We start from the raw sequence: 18373 nt of genomic DNA, 5'->3' as shown, positions 1-18373 counted from the left end.
TGTCTAGAATGGTTTATGTGTTAGGGTTCTCTGTAGAAACAGAGCCTGTGTATAGTTTTAAACGTTTATCAATGGTCTATGAATGCCTTTCACATATTTGAATGTGTATCCTTTAAGTATTTTCAGAATTAAATGTGTTCAGTATCTTCAACTCTTTGAGGGCCGCGCGACGAGCCACGGGCCCGGCCCCGCCTAGCCTCGGGACCCCTCCTGCCGGAGGAGTTCAGGCCCGGGGACGCGAGCCCTTTGGTGGAGGTGCCTTCCTCCCCGGCAAGCCCGGGCTGCGCATTCCCAGGCTAGGGAGCAGCCCGGGCCCCCGGGTCCTGAGCCTCTAGCCAGGAGTGACCCTGCCCCTTTCCACCTTACACGTCTCTTTATGAGGTGCCCGCCTCCCACCTTGCCGTTTCGACTTAAGGTGACTCCACTTTCCTTCCTGGAGTCGTGACCCCCAAGAGTGGCATCCGCCTCTGCCCCATCTCAAAGGCTTTTCTTCTCCACCTTTTTGTGCTTTGAGCCCACCTCCCTAAATCTCAGTCTGATGCTGAGCTCTTTTCAGCACCTTCACTCTTTAAGGAAGATGGTAATTCGCGTTTAAATCCTGTTTCCTTGCATCCCTCTCAGTACCTGGAGTGTTAGGGCCGTGCATTCTGCCTCCGGGTACCACTCTCCCCACGCCCCCTCCCAACTCCACAGTCCTTCTCCCTCAGCTTTATTTTCCCTTTGCTCAGGGAAGGATCAACCCAGACTCCCACCTCCCCCAGAAATTCTCTTTCTTCTTCTTTCTTCCCGGACAGGCTCCACCTGTTCCATTTCTGTCCTAGGCTCTCCTAACTAAGTTGCATCTCAGGTGTCCCTTGGCTCCTCCCTTGTCAAACTCCATTTTATTATCTATATTTTAAGTTTCCTTATTTTCTATGAAACTTGGGCGACCTAGTGGCTGAACAGAGAAGGAAGCCCCAGATGGCTCTTCTGGAAAACTAGAAGTTCCACCCTGTGGGGATGGAGGGACTGTGTTTTTTAGTTTTTGTGTGTGTGTGTGTGTTTTTGTTTTTTAGTGTACATCTTTCCCCTTATTACAGTAACGAGAAGCTTGTTTGGCATGTGGGCCTAGGAGTGCCCTTGTGATTGTGTTTTGGGGGAAGGGAAGGTTATAACTATTTGTACAGAAGCATTAATTCTAATGTGACTTGTTCTCAGAACTTCCCCAATGTGCTCACATGGGCAGTGTGGAGAGTTCCTGCAGAGAGTATGCTCCTGGGCGCCAGGGAAGGGTCCTGCAACTGTGTGCTTGTCTTGTAGGGTACAGTTGCTAGAGTGGCCACCTTGCATGTTAATAACATGGGGTTTCTTTGGGTGAATTCTCCCAGGCTTAGATAACCCTGAAGAGGCTCTGATTGTGGATACCACTTGCTTCTGGTTGCCTGACCTTACTAAGTTTTACAACAAGTACCCAACAGTATATGTTTGCCACTTTTTCTTTCCTTTTTAGTCCCTACTTGCCTTGCTGTTTTCTCTGCTGAGCAAATACCCATTTTTTCCCACAGTAATAATTTGTGACAACTTTGCCAAAATCAACTGCTGACTTGGTTACATGCTGTATGTGTGTTTTTTCAAGACATAATGAGTGGGTCTCGACACCCCTCCCACTTTTCTCTCCTCTAGCTGCCCTTCCTTTCTCTCTAAAAGAACTGTAGGTTAAATTTGTATTTTGTTCCCTAACCTGAGGTTTCTTCACCTAGCTTTGGCTGTTTTCTTGGGTTTGATTGGTGCTGATGGCCTGGTTTATCCCCTAGGATTTGACACTTGTGATTCAGAGAGGGAAATGTGATTATGATAGGGCAGAGTTGCTCGTAGCTGAGAAGTGTGCCAGATTAAATGTGTTCAGAGTAGAGTCTTCAGGGGACACTCACTTCTTAATCTTCAGTGTGAACACATGCGTAAATCCCACTGTGGTTGGTACTTTATGTGTGCAGAAAGGACTAGAAAGTAGACTCTTGCTCACTGTGAGGCTTGACATAGAGCTTCTGGAAATGACTGGCAGGTCCTGGGATGATATAGGGTAGGAGTGATGAGAAGGAGAATTGGAAAGGCTGGACCAGGGTCTACCCTGCACACAAATGGGGATTAGGGTGAAAGCTTCATCCCCCTACCTAGAAGCAAACTGAGCAAGCCAGGGTGATGGCACTCTGGGAGCTGGACAGGGAGAATCCCACTGACTGGGACCCAGTCAGGGAAGTGTCTTTCTTATCTCTAAAATTCCTTGGTCCTGATGAAATAGAACCTTGGGACTTTTCCTTGAACTGCTGGAAAGAGGAGGAAATCCTAAAGGGCTACTTTGCACTTGGAATAGACTTTACTGGGGAAAAGGAAAGGGGTGCATGTGGTTTCAAGGAAGTATATGTGGAAGCCATTTGGTTTGTCCCAGGCTTTTAGTCTTCCTGGTCACAGAGTGTGCTTGTCAGTCTGGTGGAGCTACTGGAAGGGGAATCTGTCAAAGGCTAGGGAGGGAGGAGGGCCTTGGTATGTTAAGATAAGGCCACTTCATCCTTCCTCGGTTCCATAGTTATCTTCTTCAAACATATTTTAAATACGAATCAGCTGTTCTGAGCAGTTTAAACAGCAGTCTCTTTCCTCTTTGAGGTTGCAGTCTTTTTTCCTTCCAGGTATGTGTAGCCCCCAGGGAGCGGGCTCTCTTCTGGTATGCTTCGCTACTTCTGATGGCAGATACTGTTCAGTTTTCCTGTTGGACCAGCTCTGTTCCATAGCATGGACCCACTTCTCAGCCAGGCAAGCTGTGAGGTGTAAGTGAACCCTCACACCACTGTCTTTTTGTCCCTTCATCTACCCAGTAAAATAACTTTTTCTCCACTTACAAGTTGCTGTGTTTTTACCCAAGGGATTTTGTCCTAGAGGAGGAATTCTCATATATATTAATGTCTCTGGGGGAAGATTTGGGTTCTCACAGGACTTTTCATTCTGGTGCTTTGGTCTTCTTGCCTTACTGTGTGGGGTTTTATCAATGGTCTCAGTGCAGGCTGTTGAAAGTGTGTACGCCAGGTTGTGGTGTTATGATGTAGATATTGGTTTTTGTCCATGGTTCCCACCTCATGACCGCCATAGCCTAGTCTTTTATTGCAGTGTTGGGTGTGTTAGGCCTCCCAGGCAGGCCTCAGAAACAGAATCTCTCCCACCTCCTCCTGCTCTCCTTTCACTTGTCCAGACAGGACTCTGATATTCCCCCTCCTTTCTGATTATGGGTTTTAAGACCCTCCTCAGAAAGGATCCCACCATATACACTGGAGGAAGGAATGGTGATATCAGGAAGCTTCCATAAAAACCCAAGAGGGCTGGGCACAGTGTCTCACACTTATAATCCCAGCACTTTGGGAGACCAAGGTGAGAGGATTGCCTGAACCCACGGGTTCGAGACCAGCCTGGGCAACTCGGTGAGACCTCATCTCTACAATAAATCAAAATATTAGCTGGGTGTGATAGCGCATGCCTGTAGTTCCAGCTACTTGGAAGGCTGAGGCAGAAGGGTAGCCTGAGCACAGCAGGTCGAGGCTGCGGTGGCTGTAAGCATGCCGTTGCACTCCAGCCTGGGTGACAGAGTAAGACTCCAACTCCAAAAAACCCCACAAAAACAAGAGGACTGGGTTTTGTGAGCTTCCAGATAGCTGAACTTGTGGAAGTTCCTGGAAGGTGGGATGGTCAGGGCAGCCATGGAAGCTCCATGCCCCTTCCCTCGGTTCCTCACCCTGTACATCTCTTCATTTGTATCCTTTGCGATTTTCATCTTAATAAACCAGTAAATGTAAGTAAAGTGTTTCCTGAGTTCTGTGAACCACTTCAGCAAATTAATCGAACCCAAAGAGGGGGTCACGGGAACCCCAACTTGAAGCTGGTTGGTCAGAAGTTCTGGAGGCCTGGACTTGTGACAGCATTGTGGACTGAGCCCTCACCCTGTGGGATCTGACACTATCTCTAGGTAGATAGTGTTGGAATTGAATTGGAGGACACCCAGTTGGGGAGGGGAAAAACACCCACATTTAGTCACAGAAGTCTTCTGTGTTGATTATTGTTGTGGGTGTGAGAGTAGAGGGTAAAACCCTGTTTGGGAGAGCTTTCCCTAAAGCATAGTTCATATGTTAGTCCACTCGTCAAGCTGCATAATCATGCAGCCTATTACAGGCCACCAGCCACAGGCATGTCCCAATGTCAGCATCACCTTAAGTTGGTGGGCTTTCCAGAGGCTCCAGTTAAGTGCCCTTCAGCTAAGGTAGGCAAAGAAAGCTGAACAAACTCAGAGGCAGGCTTATAAATGTAAACCCACCTAGGGTTTTCTAGAATGTCACTCAAAGCTGTCGGGTGTCTGTGTAGAAAGAAACACTTTAAGTAAGGGGGCTTTGCCATAGCTGTCTGTCAAGCAGTTGTTCTTCTTTTGGCGGCCTTGTCTTTAGTTTGTGACTTGAAGTTACTCAGCTGGAGTCGCAGGAGAATGGAGTTGAGCAGTCCTGGAGCTCAGCAAACTGTTCCAGTGCAGGGTAGCCACCCAACTGTCAGCCAAAGGTCGGTGTTGGCCAGTGTGTGTGTTGGCATTTGGGGGTGTTTACTCTCAGGATATGTGAATGCAAAGCAAACTCAAGTCTCCTCCACTGTGCACAGTCAGGGTTCTGGGTTGAAGTGTAGACAGAATTGGTTTTTAACAAAACAAGCATTTTGAGAGCTTGGATAAATCTGCCTGCCTTTTTTCATGTTACAGACATGGGGACTAGCCAGCTGGGAGAAATGTGTCAGTGTTTTACAAAAACACTGCTGGCAATGAGAAGTGATAGCTTTTTTCCTATGGCCCAAAGTAAAGTAAAAAACTAGTCCACCTGGCTTTGATATCTTAATCTCAAATAAGAGTCCCTGGGGTTTTCTCTCGTAGTGAATGGACCTCCCTGTGTGCTCTGTGCAGGCAGGTTTGTATTAGCATAGCCTTTCCTATGATCACCTCTTTCCACCCCATCCCAAGTTTTATCTTAAATAATGTCAAACAGAAAAGATGAAAAATAATACAGTGAACACCTGTCTGCCCTCTACTAGATCCAGCAGTTGTTCACATTTTGTCACATTTGTTTTTTCTCTTCATGCTTTTTTTTTTTGCTGAGCCATTTGAAGATAAGCTGCAACCAACATCATACTTTACCCCTAAATACTTGAGCTAAGTCTCTAAAGTGTCCTAAGAATAAGAACAGTCTCCTATATAACCACAGTTTCATCACCACACCTAAGAAAATTAATAACTCCATAATCTCTTCTCACAGTTAGTCTGTAATCACATTTCCCAAATGTCACAAGTTTCTTATAGTTGGAGTTTTTAAAAACTAAGATCCAACTTGGATGAATTTGGAGTCTGTCATACTCAGTGATCTATCACAAAAACAAAGATCTGAGTATCACATTTCTCATTCATAAGGGGACCCTGAACACCTATCATAATACTATAAAAAGGGATTGGCAGTAGCGGGACACTGCCAGGGGAGGAGGGGTGCACATAACATCAATAAGGGTACCTGATCCTAATCCAGGTGAAGTGAGGTCCAGTAGGAGGTCCAAAACTTCACCTGTACCTAGACCACTTATGTATGCAATCCTGACTCGTACCCCACAACTTTATATAAAAAAAAAACAAGATCCAATCCTAAGGTCTATACATTGCATTTGGTTATGTTTTTCAATCACTTTTACTTCTAGAAAAATCTCCTCCTACACATATACACACACTTTGTTGTTGTTGTTAACTAACTTTTTAAAGAGTCCTGACTGCTTGTTATGTAAAGTGCCCCACATTCTGGAGTTGTGTAGATGTTTCCTTGTAGTATTTGAATTGTTTGCCTGACCCTTGTGTTTCCCAAGTTTGGTTTGGAGAAGTTATTAGATTTCAATATCCTTTTTTATGTCAAGAACACTCCATAAGCAGCACTATGTGTTTCATGTTGCATCCCACTGGGAGGCATGTGACATTGGGCTATCCTACTGTTAATGGTAATAAGATCGATTCCTTATTGATGGAGGGTGGAAGACCTCTCAAATCTCTCTTGTAAAGGTGCATCTTCCTGCTGGCAATTAATAAATGTTCTTTGTGGTGGTAGTACTTTGAGATCATGTAACTATCCTGTTCCCCAGTAACCTTTCGCCTAGTGATCACCTCCTCCTGGTGAAATAATGTAATATAGTGATAGCTGAATCGGAGCTGGAGCTCATGAGAGAAGGCACCTTTCTCTGGGTCTGATACCCAACACACACTCAATCTGTGTCAGTGTCCTGTTCTCCCTCTAAAGTGCCAGCCCAGGCATAAGAAGAGCCTCCCTTTTTCTGTTCTCGGCTGATGGCGTGCCCAAGCAGGAAAGTAGTGTAGCCAATATTAGCATGCTGGCTGCTTCAGAGTTTTTATTTTTAGAAAGTTTTCAGGTTTTCTAAATGCTTATTTATTTGGTAGTACTTATCCATAATGGTGATCTACTGCTTTATTTATCATATATGTTCAATAATTTGGAATAAAATCAGGACAAGAGGAAGTTGTCTGAATTAAGGGATAATCTGAGTTGTAGAATAATTTTATCAAATGCATTTTTAAACTTTTAAATACCTCTGTTGACCAAGTGTTGCTCTTTAGGGGCTTGTTAAGCTTCTGCTGCTTTAGTGGTTTGTTTAAAATCCTCTGCAGTTAGTATGTATATTTGCTTGAAGATGAAGTTGAAGGTGTTTTACAAGTGGTTAAAAAATAGCAAGATCCCTGGCTCTGGATCCAGTCTGACCAGGCCTCCATTTCTGCCGCTGCCATGTAGTGCTCCGACACACTTTTCCATTTCTCAAAACTTCAGTTTCCTCCCCAGTAAGATGTGGATAATAAATCTCTCTTTTTGGGGCTGTGGGAATTTTTTTAAAATGACTATAAGGAAGCCTGGTCAGTGTCAGGCATATGTTAGGCCTTCCTTTGTGTGTAGGTGATGGGGGGAGGGATGTCTTCTTTTTCTTTCTTTCTTTCTTTCTTTCTTTCTTTCTTTCTTTCTTTCTTTCTTTCTTTCTTTCTTTCTTTCTTTCTGTCTCTCTCTCTCTCTCTCTCTCTCTCTCTCTCTCTCTCTCTCTCTCTCTCTCTCTCTCTCTTTAGCAACAGGGTTTCATTCTGTTGCCTGAGCTGGAGTGCAGTGGGCTCAAGTGATCCTTCTGCTTCAGCCTCCCAAGTAGCTAGGGCTACAGGTGCACACCACCACACCCAGCTAATTTTTTTTAAGAAAGGTTTTTTTGTAGAGACAGGATCTTACTATGTTGCCCAGGATGGTCTCAAACTCCTGGCCTCAAGTGATCTCCCACCTCAGCATCCCAAAGTGCTGGGAGTACAGGCTTGATCCACCACATTCAGCCAAGTGATGTCTTTATCCTTGTTGCTATTAGAGTATTTGCATTCATGACAGGGATTGAAGAACATTTCACAAGTGTGTTATGTAACTTCTTTTCTGAATTAGGTTAAACATTTTGCTTTTCTTCTTGTTTGTACAATGTCTTTACCTTTAACTTTCTTCATAGAGTGCATAATAGTAAGAAAATTTTAACCTAACCAGCACAGTGAATATGAATTCCAAATTAGCATGTACCAAATCCAAGTGGCTTTAGTAGCCATAATAATGTCCTTCCTTTACCTAATTTGTTCTCATGTCTTCACTTGCAGAGCCCCAAGTGGGTTGTGAGAGTGCAGTGGGTGAGCTGGGGGCTGCCCAACTTCCAAGTGATGAGCCTGTGTCATTGACTTTATTTTGCCCCGTATCCCATGGTAGTGTATGGTGGCAATGGCAACAGACACTAGAGCTGGCTTGTTTCCTGCAGCTTGCTCTTTACTGAGTCCCCAGAGTTCTGGCTCTTTTTTTTTTTTTTTTTTTTTGAGTCAAAGTCTCACACTGTCACCCTGGCTGAGTGCAGTGGCACACTCACGGCCACCCCAGCATCGACCTGCTGGGCTCAGGTGATCCTTCCCCTTCAGCCTTCCAAGTAGCCAGAACTATAGGCATGGGCTACCACTCTTGGCTAATTTTTTATTTATTGTAGAGACGAGGTCTCACCAAATTCCCAGGCTGGTCTCGAACCCCAGGGCTCAGGTAATCCTCTCGCCTCAGCCTCCCCAAATGGTGGGATTATAGGCTTGAGCCACCCTGCCTGGCTGAGTTCTGGCTCTTAAGCTCAGCATGTGATGTACTCACAGGACTCCTGTAAGGAAGAGGTTATTTCCATTTTGTAAACAAGGACAGTGAGGAGGTGTGGTACTTTGTACAGGGTCTCCTGGTTAGCAAGTGCAGAGTTGAAATGTAAACCAGGTTCCTCGGATTCCAAACACTCTTAGCCTTTTCCTCCATTCCTGCCTTTTTTACCCCTCTTTCTATACAGGTACACTTTTCTGATTACCTCATTTTTTCCTATCTAAACTATTCTGATTTCCTTTCTTAGTAATTATTTCTATGTGCAAAGTCTTATTGTTTTTAATGCTGTTGATGGCATTAAAAATAAAAATTTGAGATGGGTTGTCAGTCGTTTCATGCATATGTGAGTTGCATCCTCAGGTTTGCTTTTCTGGCTTTGGCCTTTGTGAAGGTTTTCCTTAGATGTGCACAAGATGTCATACTCCCCCAGGTCTGAGGTGTGGAATCTCAGACAGAGGCATTCCTCCTATCCCCTCCCCTGTCTCATCCCAGAACAGCAGAGGAAGGGAGAAGAGTCTTCTTACTAACTGGTGAGGAAGAGGTCTCCAGGGCCCTTGGCAGTTTCATGTTACCTGCTGATTTTCACAATTTGCTTCCCTGATATGTGACTATAAGGAAAGTTCTTAATAATCTTAAGAGTTTTCCTTTTCTACATGTATGCATAAAAGTGGTTAGTGAGTCTCTTTTAGGTTACTCCACTTCTAGGAAACCTAGCCATCTAATTTTCAACTTTTCACTGTTGGCATTTCGGATGAGAATTTGTTGTAGGGGCCGTACTGTACATTGCAAGGCATTTGGCAGCATCCCTGACCTCTACCCCCTAGTTGCCACTAGCACCCCTCATTGTGACAACCAAAAATGTCTCCAGACATTTCCAAATGTCCTCGGGGGGGAGGGCAAATCACCTCTCTTTGAGAATGACTGCATCTGTTTAGGTTGTGGATCACCCATTAAACTCATATTAGCTCTAGAAGAACAGACTAGAAGGTCAATATGTTGTTCCCAAAGTATAAGAATAGTGGACTATTAGGATTTGTTAAACACTTGGGTGCCAAGCAAGGCATTGGATGCTGCCTTGACAAAGAAGAGTTGAGACTTTGGCCCCCAATTTTGAGGGCTCACAGCTGGAACAGGCTGCAGGCGGGATGGCAGGTAAATCCAGGGCAGTGTGAAGAGGGTTGTAGAACTGAGCAGACCCGCGAGTAGGAGGTGTGAGGGATTCTGCCTAGAGACTTGGGGAGGTGTCCCTGAGCTGTCCCACACTGGAGCACAAGGCTAAAGGTAAAGGAGATGTGAGGGACTTTCAACACAGTAGGCATGGCCTAAGAGCATGGGGGCAGAAGGTCCAAGAAAAAGAGGCAGTGTTCTTGGAAAGGCTTCAGAGAGCCCTCCTTATTCCATTGCAGGCTTCTTTACTGGTATACTTAACGAGTATGGTGAATTAAATTATTGGGGGTCAAGTCAGGGTCTACATTGACCTCATGTTCCTTTTAGACTATTTTAGTGAGTACTTTCCTTTTGCAGCAGTTTTAGATCTCATACGGTCCCCCTAAGGAACATACACTGTTTATCTTTTGGGCCACAGAAGAAATATGATCCAGTACCCTCCTAGCCCTTGTCCTGTTGGCAGTACCTTCTGAGATAGATGGTGATGATGTGGGCAGACATGCTATGCTTGCTCCATATCAGGCGTTAAATCCTCACACCACCTGCGAGGTAGGTACTAATATCTCCATTTTATAAATGAGTACCCTGAGTTGCAGAGAGGTTAAGTAACCCACTCAAGGTCACACAACCAGTAAGTGATAGAGCCAGGCAGTCTGGCTCTGGAGACCTTGCTTTTCAGTAATAAGCAAAGCAGCTCCTTATTGTTAGCTAGGCTCTATTGACTGTCCACCACATTCCACATAGATGTAGAGAAAGTAGAGATACTTCCATTGCTGGTATTTATTTCAGCCTTGATTCTGTACAGTTTTCAGGGTCTGGTCACAGAGAATAATGCCAGGGTTGAGCTTAACTGCAGAACGTCTCTGGCAAGAACTCCAGTTGTCAGTACATTCTAGAAATTCTGTGCCTACCACCGCAGGATTGTCATTCACTGAAATTGCCTTTGTGTCTATGAGAAAAAGACTTCTCATTTGGCTTACTGCAGTCCTGGCTTACTCCTTACCATTCCATTTGGTTTAGAGTATCCTATTCATTCTAAAGGGCATTTTATGCCAGAGACAGGTTCCACTGAAGCCACTTTGAGGAGAAGGAGTTGGGGCTAGAGAGCTCAGCTCACCAAGGGCAGAGGAGTCTGTCATGGGATAGGGTGACACATGGGAAGGGAACTGACAAGGAAGGACAAAGAGGCTGGAGATGTTCTACTTGTGCTTTACTTGGCTTTAAAACTTCTTTTAAATACTCGTCATGTATTTGTGGCTTTTCCTATCACCAACCATTGACCAGCATCAGAAATTTTCATGTTTTTTCTTTATTTTCTTGTTCACAAAGTTGTATGCAGAGTAGATCAGGATACATATGGCACCTGTGTTTTTTATATGCTCATCTTTCTCAAAATGTTCCCTTCAACAAGCTTTTGTCTAGTCCATGGGCATTTGTAGGCCTTGTAACTCATCTGTGCCCTTCATGGGATTTTCTATTTTCCTAGAAAACATTTTCACTTAATAATATGAAGTGATGTAGAGAGATGCATTTCAGTGACACGCATGAGATGCCGTCCTGTAAAGACAGTTGAAACACAACCGCATGGTGCATCCTGTGTCCTCTTGCCCAGAACCAAGTGTGGTGTGCACCATCGATGCATTAGAGCAGCTTTCTATTTGGGTAGAGAGTTTTGGACTAAAAGAGCTGCAGGTTGCTATGGCAAGCAAGGCTCTCTGCAGTTGTGTGTGTCGTCTTCACATGGAGAGGAGTGGAGTGTGTCAGGGAGACTCGCTCAGAGCACATTTGAATGAACGTGTATTACTGATGGGCTATTCCTCTCGTGCAGTACTTTGTCATGGGGCGTCAGAGGCAGCAGACTGTATATTGTAAGTCTACCATCCTATTTTGCCCTAGGTCTGGGCTCTGGATTGAATGGGGATCCAGCAGCACAGGAGAGGTCAAAGATGAGGGACATGTGTTGGGGTCCTACAGACACAGTATAGGAAGGGTTTTTTTGATGTTGTTTGTTTTTTTCTGTCAAGGGTCCTGGACTTATAATTTTGTCCTCAGATTTCTCTGTGAAAAATCCTATCAGTTACCGGTGAAAAAAAATGCTTCTGTTATATGAAGTTAGAATAAACAGGGATGTTAAATTGCCTGTTAGTCCAGTTAGCAGATTACATACTGATTTTTTTTCAGCGTGTGTTTATAGCAATAATTTACTGATATCCTAAATAGGCAGAACACTTCAAGGAAACATCCAATAACGATGCTGTGGTCTGTTTTGGAGCTGGGTTCAAGGGTTCCTGCTATGGATGGGATAGTGTTTTGGGTGCACCTGTTTTCTACTGAGATCTTGTTCTCCCATTCGTGGAGGTCCTTGGGCCAGGCCAATGTGGGCATGGCGAAGGTTGAATTTTGGTCTAGGATGATGTGAGCCATGGAGCATGGAGGTGGGAGTGGAGGAGAGCCACTGTCTGAAGGCGTTTACCAGTCCGAGCTCTGGGGCATGTGAACTGCTGACCTATACCAGGGAGCTGCTCAGTGTCTACCCCAGTGACTGTAGCTGCTATAGTGTTATGTGGTGGGTCCTTCTTAGTCTAGGGCTAAGGTGGCACCTGGTGTTTTGCAGGACTGCCAGACTCTGAAGCCCACTACCACATCCACTACCACATTTTTCCTGTGCTGTGGATGTTGCTCCACCATGGCCTACCCTGCAGCCTGGGCCGAGGAGATCAGCCATATTATCAGAAGTACAGGATGCCATAGGGCTGCTCTCCTCCCAGCCCTGTACTTATCAGGTCTTCCTCCCCTTAGCCATGTTCCTCATTCCCTCAGATGCTTTTCTTCCACCTCCCCACCTGGCTACATCCTGTCCATCTTTTTAGGGAAAGTTTCACAAAAACTTCCCTGATGACCTTAGCCCAAATTGCTATTCTCCTTGGAAGTCAGTAGGACGTCCAGTCTATGGTGTATGAGAGAGGCCTCTGCCTGTGCCTGGGTCTGGTCTGCCTGCCTGGCTGTGCTGGTGTGTGTGATGCTCTGGTGAAGTCCTTCAGTCCAGGTTTGCTTCTAAGCCGTGTGATCTTAGGAGGGGACAGAGACTAGGATCTTTTTTTTTACTTCTAACTACTGAATACTTCAGCATGTATTTTCTAATGACACAGGTGTTCTTTTGTATAAACACAGTGTAATGATCAAAACTCGGGAAATTTAACATTAATATGTTATCAATCCATGTATTCAGATTTTATCAATTGCCCAAATTCTGTCATAGCTATTTTTTCCTGGTCCAGGGTCACACTTAGCATTTAGTTGCCACATCTCTTTAGTCTCTTTTGGTTTGGAATAATTCCTCAACTTTCTTTGTCTTTCTTAGCCTTGACACTTTGGAAGAATACAGACCAGTAATTCTATAGAATGTTCCAGATTAGGTTTGTCTGGTATTGTTTAGTGAGTACATTCAGGTTACATGTTTTTAGCAGGGATGTTGATTGCATATGTGCTGTTGTGGCCTCCTCAGTGCCTCACAGCCTGAGACACTTGATGGTTTATCCCAGTGTTGGTGCAGTTCATAATTTAGGTAAGGTGGTTCCTCCAGGTCTCTCCCTGTGAAGTGACAGTTTTCCTTTTTAATTAGTAACTGATTTATAGGATGATATTTTGAAACAGTATAAACATTGAATCTGTTTTCTTTCTTTTTTTTTTTTTTTTTGAGTTGGAGTCTCACTCTGTCGCCCAGACTGGAGTGCCGTGGCCGCTCCTGGCCACCGCAGCCTCGACCTGCTGGGCTCTAGCGATCCTTCCGCCTCAGCCTTCCAAGTAGCTTTAACTCCAGGTGCGCGCTACCACACCTGGCTAATTTTTTGATTTATTGTAGAGATGAGGTCTCGCCTGCCCAGGCAGGTCTCGAACCCGCGGGCTCAGGCAATTCACTCACCTCAGCCTCCCAAAGGCGTGGGAATCTGTTTTCATTTTCCTTGGAAAGGTTCCTCTGGAGTTAGGAGTCACAAATACAGAGTGAATATGCTTTGGCCAAGCTTTTGATCTAGTAACTGTCTATGACAATACTGAGTCACATTTGGAGAATGCTCATTAACTGCCAAGTCCTATAAGTCCTTTCCATATGTTAACTCATTTACCCTTCATGTCAATGCTGTGAGATGAGTATGCATATCCTATTTTACACCTGGGGAAACTGAGACTGAGAGGTTACTTGACTTGTTTAAGATTGTGACAGCCACAGTGTGACAAAACTGAACTTCAGACCCAGTGGCTCTCACTCCAGCACTGAGGCTTTCCACCTCCTGCCATTCCATTTGCCTGCCTGTCATGTACAGCATACACATGTGTTTGGCACAGTATGCTGCTACTCTGACCGTTGTGGGCTCTTGTCTCCTCTGCACACATGGGTCTTCCACACCATTTAGTTTCATTGTCCCTGACCTGCTTGGTTCTTCACTGAGAGCCTCATTGCAATCTTTTTTCTAGGCATTATAGATGGACTGGGAAAAAGCCAAAGGCTTTTCATTTTGAGACTAGAATCCATAGGGCTTGTCATGGAAGCCAGAGGAGTCTTTCCTATGTGGATCGGTTTAATATTGATACCTGTGCAAAAGTGGATGAGCAGGCTTTTGCCAGTAAAGGAATAATTGATATAGAACTTGCCCTTCTAATAACAACCAGAAAATGGCCAAAATATGTGAAACAATTGTTTGCAGACATTGGACAGCAGGCAGCTCAGGTTAGTGATCCTGAGGAAAAGGAAATAATGAGGTGAGCCCTATGGCTTTCCCTGCCAACATTCTGCCTAGAGGCAGTTTCTAGATCTCAGAGCAATGAGGAGGAGTCCATGCAAAGCCTAGCAGTCTTGCTGAGTTGAGAAAACAAAGTTGAAGAGGCCAAAACAGTTGGAATGTACAGTGGATAATATGAAGAGAAAAAGCTATGCAGAGAAAAATCTCTAGACCTCTGCTTAGAGATCTTCTTGAGACTTTTTATGAACAAATCGATGTTGCATGGGGTGAAACTAGGAAGCAGATCAAAGTACAGGAGACATTTGAGGTGTTTGGTTTGTTTGTGGTGTTTTTTGGGGGAGGTAGTGTCTCACTCTGTTGCCCAGGCTAGAGTAGAGTGGCATGATCAAGTGGAGTGGCATGATCAAGCCTCAAACTCCTGGGTTCAAGAGATCCTCTTGCCCCACCCTTCTCAGTTGGTGGGACTATAGGCTTGTGCCACCACATCCTGCTAATTTTTTTAAAAATTTTTTTGGAGATACAACGTCTCACTGTGCTACCCAGGCTGATCTCAAACTGGTGGCCTCAAGCAGTTCTCCCACCAATTCTCCCACCTCCACCTTCCAAAGTGCTAAGATTATAGGTGTGAGTCACCGTGCCTGGTGTTGAGTTCTTCCTAGAGGAGAGACACCTTGTGGAATACCTGGGATATTCCATAGACACCTCAAAAGAGTCATGCCTTAATATTAGGTTTTATCTCTCTCTCTCAAGAAAAGAGCACACAGCTTAAAAATGAGCATTGATACCATACACAATAATTGACTAGAAATAAATCACAGATTTAAATATAGAAGTGAAAACTATAACACTTCTAGAAGAAAACATAGGAGTAAATCTTTATTAGGGTAGCAACGATTTCTCAGGACACGAAAAACTTGAGACTGGGCACAATGGCTCACACCTGTAAACTCAGTGCTTTGGGAGGCCAAGGCAGGAGGATCACTTGAGGCCAGGAGTTTGAGACCAGCCTAAGCAGTATAGCGAGACCCCATCTCTATAAAAAAACATTTAAAGAAATTAGCCAAATGTGGTGGCATGTACCAGCAGTCCTAGCTACTTAGGTGGCTGAAATGGGAGGATAACTTGTACCCAGAAGTTAGAGGCTGCAGTGATCCATGATTACACCACTGCCTGGATAACAGAGCAAGACCCTATCTCAAAAAACAAAACAAACAACAACAAAAAACTTGAGCCTTTAAAAAAATGATAAAGTGGACTTCTAATCTAAATTAAGAATTTTTGCCCTTCAAAACATACTGTTAAGAAAATGAAAAAGGTAAGCCACAGGCTAGGAGAAAGCATTTTCAATGTGAATATCCGACCAAGTGCTTATAACCAGAATATGTAAAGAATTCTTACAATCAGTAAAAAGATAATGCAATTTTAAAATAGGCAAAGACTCTGAATAGACATTTCTCCCAAGGAGATATACAAATGGTCAATAGGTACATGGAAAGATGCTTAATATCACTAGTCATCAGAAAAATGCAAATTAAAATGATGATGAGATCCTAGTATAAACCTATAAGAATGACTAAAATTAAAAAGACTGACCAACAATACTAAGAGCAGAAAAAAAATACGAATTTAGCTGGAGGAAATACAAAATGGTACAACTGTTATGGAAAATCGTTTGAAAGTTTCTTTTTATTTTTGAATAGGAGTCTCAGTCTGTTGCCCAGGATGGAGTACAGTGGCACGCTGCTCACAGCCACCACTGCCTCTACCTGCTGGGCTCAGGAGAGACTTCCACCTCAGCCTTTCAAGTAGATGGAACCACAGGCATGTGCTACTATGCCCAGCTAATTTTTTTTTTTTTTTAATTTATCGTAGAAATGAGGTCTCACCAAGTTGCCCAGGCTGGTCTAAAATCTCTGGGCCTTGGCCTCCCAAAGTGCAGGGATCACAGGCATGAGCCACCTCACCTGGCCACCCCTAGAGATTTGCCTAAGAGAAAGCATGGCCACAAAAGGACTTATGCATGAATATTCATAGAAACTTCATGTTTGCCCCAAACTAGAAACAATCCAAATGTTCATCCACGTATGAATAGTTAAACACATTAGTGAATGTCCATACAAAAGGAATGACAGTAGCAAAAAGAATAAGCTATTGATAATGCAGCAACATAAGTTGAATCTCATGGCTGAATATGCTGAGCAAAAGAAGCCAGATAAAAAGAATACATATGACTCCATTTATATGAGACTCTAATCTGTAGTGACAGTAGAGTAGTGGTTGCCTTGGAGGTAGAATAGCATCGACTGCAGAGGGACTTGAAAGAACTTTTTGGAATGATGGAAATTACTATATTATTTACTTATTTATTTAGAGATAGGGTCTTGCTCTGTCACCCAGACTGGAGTGCAGTGACACAATCATGGCTTACTAGTAGCCCCAAACTCCTGGGTTCAAGCAGTTCTCCTGCCTCAGCCTCTCAAGCAGCTTAGACTACAGGCATGTGCCACCACATCCAGCTAATTTTTTGATTGATTTTTTTAAAAGAGACAGAGGTCTATGTTGCCCAGGCTGGTTTCAAACTCCTGACTTTAAGCCATCCTTCTGCCTCAGCTTCCCAAAGTGCTGGGAAATTACTATATCTTGATTGTAGTCGGGTTACATCAGTGTATACATCTCTCAAATTTACTGAACTATATGCTTAATATAAGTGTATTTTTGCTATGTAAATTATACCTCAAAATTGATTTAAAAAAGAAATGGAAAAAGTCTCAAAATGATCAAGCTGCTCTACAAACTTAACTGCTTTGCCCAATCAAACTTTAATACTCACTAAAGGAAGACAAAAATTTAAATACTTAACAATGTAATTAACAGTTATAATGTCTAGCCCTAATAAAACATTTTATGATGAAGAAACAGGAAATTGTGACCTAAATCAGGAGAAAAGTCAGTCAATGTAAATAGACTAAGAAATTACAGTCTGGGCTCGGTGGCTCAGCCTGTAATCCCAGCACTTTGGGAGCCCGAGGTGAGTGGATTGCCTGAGCCCGCGGGTTCGAGACCCACCTGGGCAACTTGGCGAGACCTCATCTCTACAATAAATCAAAAATTAGCCGGGCGTGGTGGCGTGGGCCTGTAGCTCCAGCTACTTGGAAGGCTGAGGCGGAAGGATCGCCAGAGCCCAGCAGGTCGAGGTTGCGGTGGCTGGGAGCGGCCACTACACTCCAGTCTGGGTGACAGAGTGAGACTCCAACTCAAAAAAAAAGAAATTACAGAGATTACAGAATCATCAGAAAAGGATTTTAAAACAGTTATGATAAATATGCTAAAAGTTTTAAAGAAAAAATGGATCATAATGAGGAACACAATGGAAAATACAAAAGTGAACCAAATGGAATTTCTAGAACTGAAAATATAATTTCTGAAAAATGTACAGACTTATAAATAGAAAATTAGATTCTATAGAAGAATAGATTAGTGAATTCAAAAACATGGCAACAGAACCTTTTTAAATTAAAGCACAGAGAGAAGAAAGTCTGGAGGGAAAAATGAACAGAACCTTAGTGATCCATGCCTCAGCAAAGGAAAATAGCAAAGGTCTAATGTGTAATCATATTTCTAGAAGAGGCAAGAGAGGAAAAGGCAGAAAAACATTTGAAGAAATGATGACTGCATTTTCTAAAGTTGATGAAAACTGTAAACTCACAGATCCTAGAAGCCTAATGAACCCAAGCAGGATAAACACAAAGAAAATCACACTGTGCCACATCATAATCAAATTGTTGAAAAAACTACCATGAAAAGAAAACTGTAAAACAACCAGAGGAAAAAAAGACATTACATACAGGGAAACAAACATAAGGACCAATATAGACTTTTTGTCAATTTATTCAAGTCTGAAGGCAATGGAATGCCATCTTTAAAGTGCTAAAAGTAAAAGCCTGGCAACCTAGGATTCGATATCCAGTGAGAAATATCTTCTATAAATGAAGGCAGATTAAATAATGGATGAAGGCAGTTTAGTCCTTCCTCAGCCAAAGCAAGTGGCTTCAGTCCTCATAATTGTCATTCCAACTCAGTTCCTGGGCCCCCTTTATAAGTCTTTGGCATCTTCAGTTACAATCTCAAGTTAAGTGACAGTAGCAAGTTACATAAGTTGGGGAGAAATTGAGTTGCTTCCTACCTTAAAATCTACTGCCACCATAGTAAGTAGTGCAGGGATATAGTTTT

The 18373-nt window shown here is 43.6% G+C and overlaps 1 protein-coding gene across 1 annotated transcript in view; it reads left to right on the top strand.

Moving 5' to 3' along the window:
* LOC103257250 (store-operated calcium entry regulator STIMATE) overlaps positions 1–18373 on the top strand; it is a 60952-nt gene that overhangs the window by 395 nt on the left and 42184 nt on the right. The gene's annotated exons all lie outside the window — the stretch shown is intronic.

This window comes from Carlito syrichta, unplaced genomic scaffold, assembly GCF_000164805.1.
Source record: "Carlito syrichta isolate Samal-C Ts95f unplaced genomic scaffold, Tarsius_syrichta-2.0.1 Scaffold301625, whole genome shotgun sequence".
NCBI lineage: Eukaryota > Metazoa > Chordata > Mammalia > Primates > Tarsiidae > Carlito > Carlito syrichta.
The sequence above is the reverse complement of the archived record's forward strand: the minus strand, read 5'-3'. Positions and strand labels throughout refer to the sequence as shown.